We start from the raw sequence: 8,671 nt of genomic DNA, 5'->3' as shown, positions 1-8,671 counted from the left end.
GTCTCTGCCTAAAAGCAGAGCTGGGGTGGGGCTTCCCCCTTAAGAAAAATAAAAGGTAACAACGGTCGACTGGGTTTCTGGTTTTTCATAGCTGCATGCCTAGGAAGGAAGGTAGGAGGACATAGACACATCCTTCCAAGTAGGACCTAAGCTAAACTGCTGCCTGACTTTGCGGCCAGCTCTGTAATATCTCTAATATCAGTAAAAAGCTGATAAAGATAAACCAGATGGTGGAAATAAGTTCAACTGTATTAGCAGTAATCACAATTAATATAATTGAATCAACTACCTATTAAAAGACAGAGACCATCAAATTGGATGAAAACAAATGAACAACAACAAACCAAATCCATAAATTTTCTAGAACAGTAAAAGGTTAAAAAGCAAAGTTTGGGAAATGATATTGAAGGCATATATTAATCTACTGAAGCTTTTACAATATTAAGGCCAAGTAAAATAGAATTTAATTAAAAAAAAAAAAGAGTTGCTAAGGATAAAAACATGCTACAAAACAATCCACAAGATACAACAAGCATAATTGCGTATGCATAAAACCCTGAAATAGATGAAGGAAAAACTAAAAGAATTAGAAATTAACTAAACGGCAGCTAGAGGGGAAGATTGTCACACACTTCTGTTAGAAACTGCTAGATCGAGTAAATAATATTTGGACAGTCTATGGAATATTTGTTCAACATGATAAAAATTTGACATAAGGACACAGATATAGAGGTCCGCATCCAGTAAAAATAGATAATAGGTACTCCTTTAAGGAACATAGGGACATTAAGAAAAGGATCACATGTTAGGATACAATTTTCAAACCAATTTATATTATTAAAAGCAATTAAATAAAAAACCAATTAAAACTTTTAACATACTTGGAAACTAAAGCATGTACTCTGAAGGAACTCATGGGTTAAAGATAATTCCATGATGGAAGTGACGAGATCATTAGAATTGGATGTCAACAATAGAACCACACATTGTGATACTCAGAGGTGAATTTATGAGCTTATACTCACATTGATAAAATAAAGAAGATGAAAAATCAATGAATTTTTAAATTTAAGAATCTAGAAAAAGGGCCATGGAGCAAACCCAAAGAAGAACATAGAAGAAACTTAATAATAAAATCAAGAGAAAAAATTAATAAAGTAGAAAACAAAGAGGTAGTAGAGAAGGTCAACAAAATCAAAGATGATTCTTTAAAAGAATAAAATGGAAAATCTCTGGAAAAACTGAACGAAATAATAAAGTATAAAGTTGAGACAAAACTAAACAATATAAGGAATGAAAACAGACGCAGTATTGATTTCAACAATTATTCGTGAATACCATGGATGATTTCATGCCTGAAATGCGACTACAGTATTCTCCACTTATCCGCGGTTCCGCTTTCCACGGTTTCTGTGACCTGCCATCAACCACAGTTCGAAAATAGTGAACATAGTCACGCTCGATGATCTGGGATCAGCCAAAGCAGGTGATCCTCCTTCTGAAGCATCATCAGAAGGTCCACATTATCCTAACACTACATCAAAATGCCTATGACATTCGCCTCACTCTGGCACTCCTCCTAAGGAGAGCTGAGGGAGTTGTATTTTCTAAAGCCATGTGTATGCCAAAGTAGCTGTTTATAGCCCTCAAAGGGATTGTGTTTAATAGGGTTTATCTCTGTGAGTAAAAACATACATAAGGGAATTAAAGGAATATAATATTATGAATCATGGGGTTTTAAGGTGGAAAGGAGATTCCTGCTCACCGTCTCTCCCACGGCTGGGAGGCTTTTTACAATGTCCCTGACAGGTGGTGAATCAAGCCCTGCTTTTGTACCTAATAGTGACAGGAGCTCGCTCCTTCCCAGAGCAGTATGTTCTGTGGAACAGCCTGGAAAGTGCTCAAAATCTTATCGAACAGAAGTCACTGTGACTCTCACCCACTGCTTTCAGCTTCTAAAGCGACATATAAAAAGTTTACTCACTTCCAAATGACAACCTTTAAATGTTGGAAAACAATAATCTGGTCCCTTTGCTGACTTTCCTCCTCCTGGTAACACGTCTTCAATTCCTTCAGAAAGGGGAGAATCTAGCCATTCCTGAATACCTAGTACGTATGCCGACAGCTCTATATACGGGATTTTACATAACCCCCAAATTTCCTGTGGTTATCCACATCACAAATAGGGAAATTGAGAGTTGGAATTTAAGTAACTTAGCCAAAGTTATGAGGTTAATAAAGCAGCAGAGCTAGTTGAACCTGAGTAACCCATGGACTTCCTGCTGCTCCATGCTGTTTGTGAGTCGTGTGGTCCTTCTAGGACACTGGAGCCCACCTTGCCTGCTCCTGCTTCCTACGTGCTCAGACATGTACCTCCTACGATGAGCTGCTGACAACTGGACATGACGTCATGATGTCTAATAGCCCTTTGTAATGTTTTCTTTGTTGGAGCCTCTCTCCAACCCTCTAAATATGCAAAAAAAAAAAAAAAAAAAGGCATTAGGACTCATACTACAGATCAGGGAGCCGAGGCTCCATAAGATGGAAATCAACAACCCTTAAGCGGAACGGGGATGCAAACCCAAATCTTCACACTCAGCGTCAGTCATTTCCACTGTGCCGAGCTGCCTCTCCGTGATCCAGAATCTCATTAGCATCAAGACCTGCACCTTTCCTTTCAACCCGCTTAACCGAGATTTCAGAATCAGAATTGTTTATACACAGCCGAAAATGGCCTTAGCTTCCCCAGAAGCCTTTGATGCTGTTGCCTTATGTAGATTCTACTAGTAAGTAGTCGCACCCCGCCTCCCCTCAAATCTTTCTGTCTGCTTTACAATAGCTGCTGTGACATCATAGCCTCTTTCTGCAATTGAGTTTACATTGATCCTTACAAAAGTCCCTCTTTCCTCCATCCCAATAGACTCGATCCCAAGTTCCAGGTTGGGAGAGTATTTTGAACTATGACTGCATCGTCCGCTGTGGTGGCCACTCCAGTCAGAACCAGATAACTGGCACCCTTGACAAGCACCTGCTTGTTCTCGTCCTGGAGTTGTTGAAAACACTGGGGAAAGCACGAGGCTGAGCAATGAGCCCCAGAGTGTGTGTTCCAAGCACAGTGTCCTGAAGAAGGGAAGGGAAATCAATGTCTGTTTAACTGCCACCACCGCATCGTGACTAGGACGACTGTGGGTGTGTGGTGAGGGGAGCGGCCCCCCTGGAGATACGTTCACAGATTGAGACTCGGTGGGGGGAGGTTGACAGGTTTGAGAGGAATGAGACTCACCTGGAAGCATCCCCCACATTCTCCTGATATGAAATCATCCCCCTAATTGATTGCAGACCGGGCTCAAGGTCACACTGAAGGTTATTCATTGCCATTGCTCCTCCCCACCTTTGCCTCATTAGTAAAATTCAAGTAGCTTGGAAAAACCCCATCCCAACTGCCTCCCTTTGGAGCTTCCTCTTAACTGAAGTAGATCCCCCTACCCACACACACACACACACACACATATACACACACGCGCGCACACGGCTTGCCTTTTTCTAATTGTTTAGCACATTCTCCTTTTCCTGATACCGTTTTCTCCCAAACAGATGGTGTTTATAGGCAGGAAAGAAATGAAAGTTATTCAGCTGCCAGGCTGGTAATCAATCCCAGAAACAGACCCTCTGGAGACGCCAGTCAGGGGAAGGGCTCTCGTGGATGCAGCCTCTGAAACAGCCTGGAGGAGACCGACAAGACTGGCCTGGGCTGTGTCTGGGGACAGGAAGACAAGCTATAGTGCTGTAGCCGGTTACGTGAGATAAATATATGTTTCTTATTGGCTTTTTCCTGCTTCTCTGTGGACTCCAGGGCTATCTGTGTAAAAATTTTACGTTTGTGTTGCCAGTAGCAAACAGAGACCTGCTTTGCCCTGGTCTGGCGGCCAGTCTCGCTGCTGGGCGGTATTTGTTGACTTCCACTCAATGCCCGTGCTCGGCTCCCCTCGTGTTGCTGCGGGGACCCAGGAGGAATGCCGGGCTTCCTCACTGATGAGTAGAATGTGCTGCCATGCAGCCTGCCCTTTGAGAAATGTCTGGGCAAAGGGAGAGCGAGAGTGAGGAGGGCAGTGTGTGTGTGTTTGTGTGTTAGGAACTACGGGAATAATCACTAAATGTGGAATAACACACGCGCGTGCACGCACGCACGCACGCATGCACGTTTGGTACCCAGGAATCTTGGATGCAGATGGAAGGGAGGTTTGGGTTTACAAGGGAGGTTTGGGACAGCCAGAGCCCACCTGTAGAAGTGGCGCTTTGGGCGGAGCCTTGAAGAGCATAACCAGAGAGAATGGAAAAAGCATTTCTGCTGACAGAATAGCAAGAATAAAAACAGGGAGCCTGGATAAGACAGTGAGGAGACCTGCTCTCCTAGAATCACGTGTGTGTTTGGAGACACTAGGGACATGCCAGTCCCTGCTGAGGCCACACCTAGGAAAGGTTCTAACAGGGAACGAGCTCAAACAGAGTCAGGTTCCCAGGGTGGCGAGAGACACGCTGGTTTCCTGAGGGTGGGAAGGAATGACAGCTGGAAGGGCAGACACATCAAAGCAGGGCGTCCAGGCAGAAAGAACCACCTCAGAAAATGCAAGGACAAGCAGGAAGTTTGTGGAGTGGGGTGGATGCGGTGGGTCGTGTCACCTGAGAGTTGGCACTTGAATTGGGCCAACATGATGAAGTTGGGGAAATGGCAGGTGGAGTGGATTATTACCTGTTGGCTCCTCTTTTGTTTAAAGGGCTGACAAATTCTACTGCTAATAAAACTATAACTTAATCTAACTCTCCATAAAGGTTATAAACCTTTGGGAAGTCAGGCAATAAATCCACATATTAAAAAAAAAAAAAAGACTTGAGCTGCTATGCTTTCTGACTCTATTTTCCAGCTATTTCCCTCCATTGCATCAAGCGTGGGTAGACGGTCATGTCCTTTAGTGCAATGGTCCCCAACCTTTGTGGCACCATCTAATGCCGGATGATCCGAGGCGGAGCTGAGGCGGTGATGCTGGCGCTGGGGAGCGGCTGCAAATATGGATGAAGCTTTGCTCGCTTGCCCGCCACTCACCTCCTGCTGTGCGGCCCGGTTCCTAACAGGCTACAGACCGGTAGCAGTCTACGGCCCAGGGATTGGGGATCCCTGCTTCAGTGTCTGATTCTAGGATATTCAGATCTTATCAGTCCCGTCCTTTGGAAGTCGTGTTGAAATCTGAATGATAATAAGACATGTAGCAGTTTTAATCTTTTGTTCTTGTTATTTCCATACATACTACTTTAATGGCAAAGCAATGTGATTACCGACATTAAAGCCATTAATGCCTTCCTGTCCCCAAGATCATTCCTGGACCATTTTGCCTGAGGTTGGGGAAAAAAAAAAAAGATACCAACAGTAAATAAAGCATCTTCCTTCAAATTACGGGGATATTCCTTGGTATTCATATTTTAAAGTCAATTAAAATTGGCTTATCTGATTTCTTTAGACCAGGGGTCCCCAAGCCCTGGGCCATGGACTGGTACCAGTCAGTGGCCTGTTAGGAACCAGAGATGAGTGGGAGGGTGAGGGAGAGAAGCTTCATCTGTATTTGCAGCCTCTCCCGAGAGCTAGCATCACCGCCTCAGCTCCACCTCAGATCATCACGAGGCATTAGAGTCTCATAGGAGCACCCTCTCTGGTGCCAAAAAGTTGGGGACCATTGCTTTAGACTATAAGAAGGTTAAGAGGTCATAGTTTTTTGGCCCAAATTAAAGAATTTCCTCCTGACCAGCTCTACTATTAATTCAACCTGTTTTGTTAGGATAATTAAGCCTCAGATAAAGAATAAAACAACCCCCAGGGTGAGTTAGAGTTCGAATGGTGATTAAATTTACGCTTGTATTCATAAATTGTGGAAGGTGACTGGGATCCCTTCTAGCCACGTGAGGCTAGATTTATGACCCCCGGTCTATTCGTAAGGATTAACAGCTAATTTTAATTACACATCGGTATAAGCAAGCACTCCCAAGAGCCTCCCCAGGCATGCTGGGCCCGGCACACTAGTTTATGGACAGTCAGAAACCAGCTCTTTTACCTGAAAAATCCATACATAGTGAAAAGTCAACTATTTCAGGCAAAAGTGAAACGAGCGAGGCATCATCGGGTCCCAGCGACACTATTTTAAAAGTATTTTCCGGGCAATTCGGAAATGAGCAGAAAATTCCAAATGCGCACATATTCACATACAGCACATCCATTCTTAGGACTATATCATACAGAGATACCAATGTGAAATAAAGATCACGCACGATGATGCTTATCACGTTATTCGCAATAGCAAGAAATGGGCAGTAACTTAAATCACCATCGATCCGAAACAGATTAAATAAATGATACCGTTGCACGAATGGGTGCTATTCTTTCAAACGAAGAGAGCAGATGTACGTGTAGTGACAGGAAAACATTCTTGGTGGATTGTCTAGTGAATAAAGCAAGCTTCAGAATAGAATGGGGTCCCAAAGAAAAAAGGAAAAAATAAAAGCATCGACACGAGCCGTCGTGATTTAGAGCATATACACCCTGCGTCACTGCCTGGGTTCAAAAACCTAGCTCCATTTCTTACCAGCTGGTCACCGTGAGCATTGCAGGAGGGGCCTTGCTTTCCTCATCTGTAAAATGGGAACAGTAGAATGACTACCTCACAGACACACGATGGGCTTTCAGACAAATATCAGACAAGCTATGAGCAATGGCCAACTCTGGGGAGCTGGACGTGGAAGACAAGGGATCTTTAATGTTTACCATATTCACTTTCCAGATTTTTTTTTTACAAGGATGTTTAAATAGACTTTTAGAAAACTGTTCTCTCTGAACTAGATGACAACTAGATGTTAACAGATGCCAACTCTCAACACGGTCTTAGTGGACTGAGGATTGAGGGTGATCTCAGAGCATCTTGAGGACCTAATTAAACTATTTATCAGTTTAATTAGGTCCTCAAGATGCTCTGATATTTCCTCCTGCCAGAGAGGGAGGCCTCAGTTTACAAGAAAGCCTTGCCCCCCAAGCACAAAACTCTTAGCACAAATGACTCCGCCCAGCCCCTGACACTAAAAGGCTTGACCTAATTCTAGCGTAGTTCCTATCAGCCCAAGACAATGTCCGTAGGATGGCCTCTGCCCCCTTAACATGCCCATCGAAGAAAGCTGAACACCGTCAAAAGAATTTAGTTTGTTCCAGCTAAAACCTGACTGTAGGTCCCTGACACCCCTTTTTTCAGAGCAGTTACTTTAGAAAACTTGCAATTATAAATCTTTTCTCTGCTCCTTTGGGATGTAAATCTTCTGCTGAACAGAAGTGTCTCCTCAAGGATCTGGGAGTCATCTTTATGGAATGCAAACATGGAGAGAGAGAGCTCCCGCTTTTCCCAGTCTTGTGGGAATGCAGGAGCCTATCTTGGTGGGTGCGTTGCTCCAATTTGCAAAACTACCTCCTGTCTTAAAGATATGAGAAGTTTGCTTCTCCTCAGGATAAGAGCCAATTAACAAACACAGATGGCCTAATCACATGACCACCCCCCTCTCATGTCCTTCAGTACTTCTCCTTTGGCACAACCCAGTGTTTTAAAAGTCTCCTGCCTTTTATTTTAGTGGAGTTGAGCTCAGTTCTTTTCTGCAATCTCTCTCCCCTACTGCAGTAGTCTGAATAAAATCTGTCCTGCCACCTGTAAGAGCTGTCCACCTCTGTTTGTCTTTGGCACCGCTGGTAACGGGGGACTTGGTAGAGGGCAAAGCCGTGACCATGGAGAAGGGAGCCCTTGGCATTCATCCTTGTGATATTTATTAAATCTCTGCTTCCCAGTAAACACCAGAGGAAGAAGAGGGCAGTGGTGGCTCACCATGTAAGACAACTGAAATGTGCAAGAGGTTTCCCCCTACACGAACATTATAATAAGCCCTTTACTGAGCTCTTTGCCAAGTACTGGGGAATATGCTAAACTCTCAGTAAATGGCATCTCATTAAATCCTTACAGCAACTTTATGAGATAGACATCTTTATTTTCTTGGAACCTAAACTTTGGAAAGATGAAGAAATTTGCTCAAGGTCACATAGCTCATAAGTAGCAATGCCCAGGTGTCAAATTCCCTCGTTTCTGTCTCTATAAGCTTTTGCATGGCCTTGGTAGCTGTATAAATGAAGGACAGCTTAAATTCACTGTTTATTGCTGGAAAGTTTCTTCTCCATGGAAAGTAGCTATGTCTTAGTATATGTAATCAAAATGGCCTTACTAATACAGTAACAACAACACACATCTTTGTGGTAAAACACTCAGCCTTATTCCTTCAAAACTAGGCATGTGGCCGCTGAAATGAATAGCCGTGGCTCAAATCACAGCACCCTGCATCCTTTCTTCATAGTGCCTGGCCTCTGAAGTGTCTTTTGAGTATCGACTCACTCCCCAGCTGGAACATCAGCTCCCCATGGGTAGAGAGTTCATTTGCTTTGTCAATGTCTATATCAATGGTGTCCATGAAAGTGCTCGCCTATGGTTGGTACCCAGTAAGTATTTGTTGAAAGAAGGAAGATGGCAGGGAGGGAAGAGGATAGGAGAAAGGGAGGGAGGGGAGGAAGGAAGGAAGGAAGGAAGGAAGGAAGGAAGGAAGG

Source organism: Pteropus vampyrus, unplaced genomic scaffold (assembly GCF_000151845.1).
Source record: "Pteropus vampyrus isolate Shadow unplaced genomic scaffold, Pvam_2.0 Scaffold62, whole genome shotgun sequence".
NCBI classification, from domain to species: domain Eukaryota; kingdom Metazoa; phylum Chordata; class Mammalia; order Chiroptera; family Pteropodidae; genus Pteropus; species Pteropus vampyrus.
Note: the sequence above shows the minus strand (reverse complement) of the source record.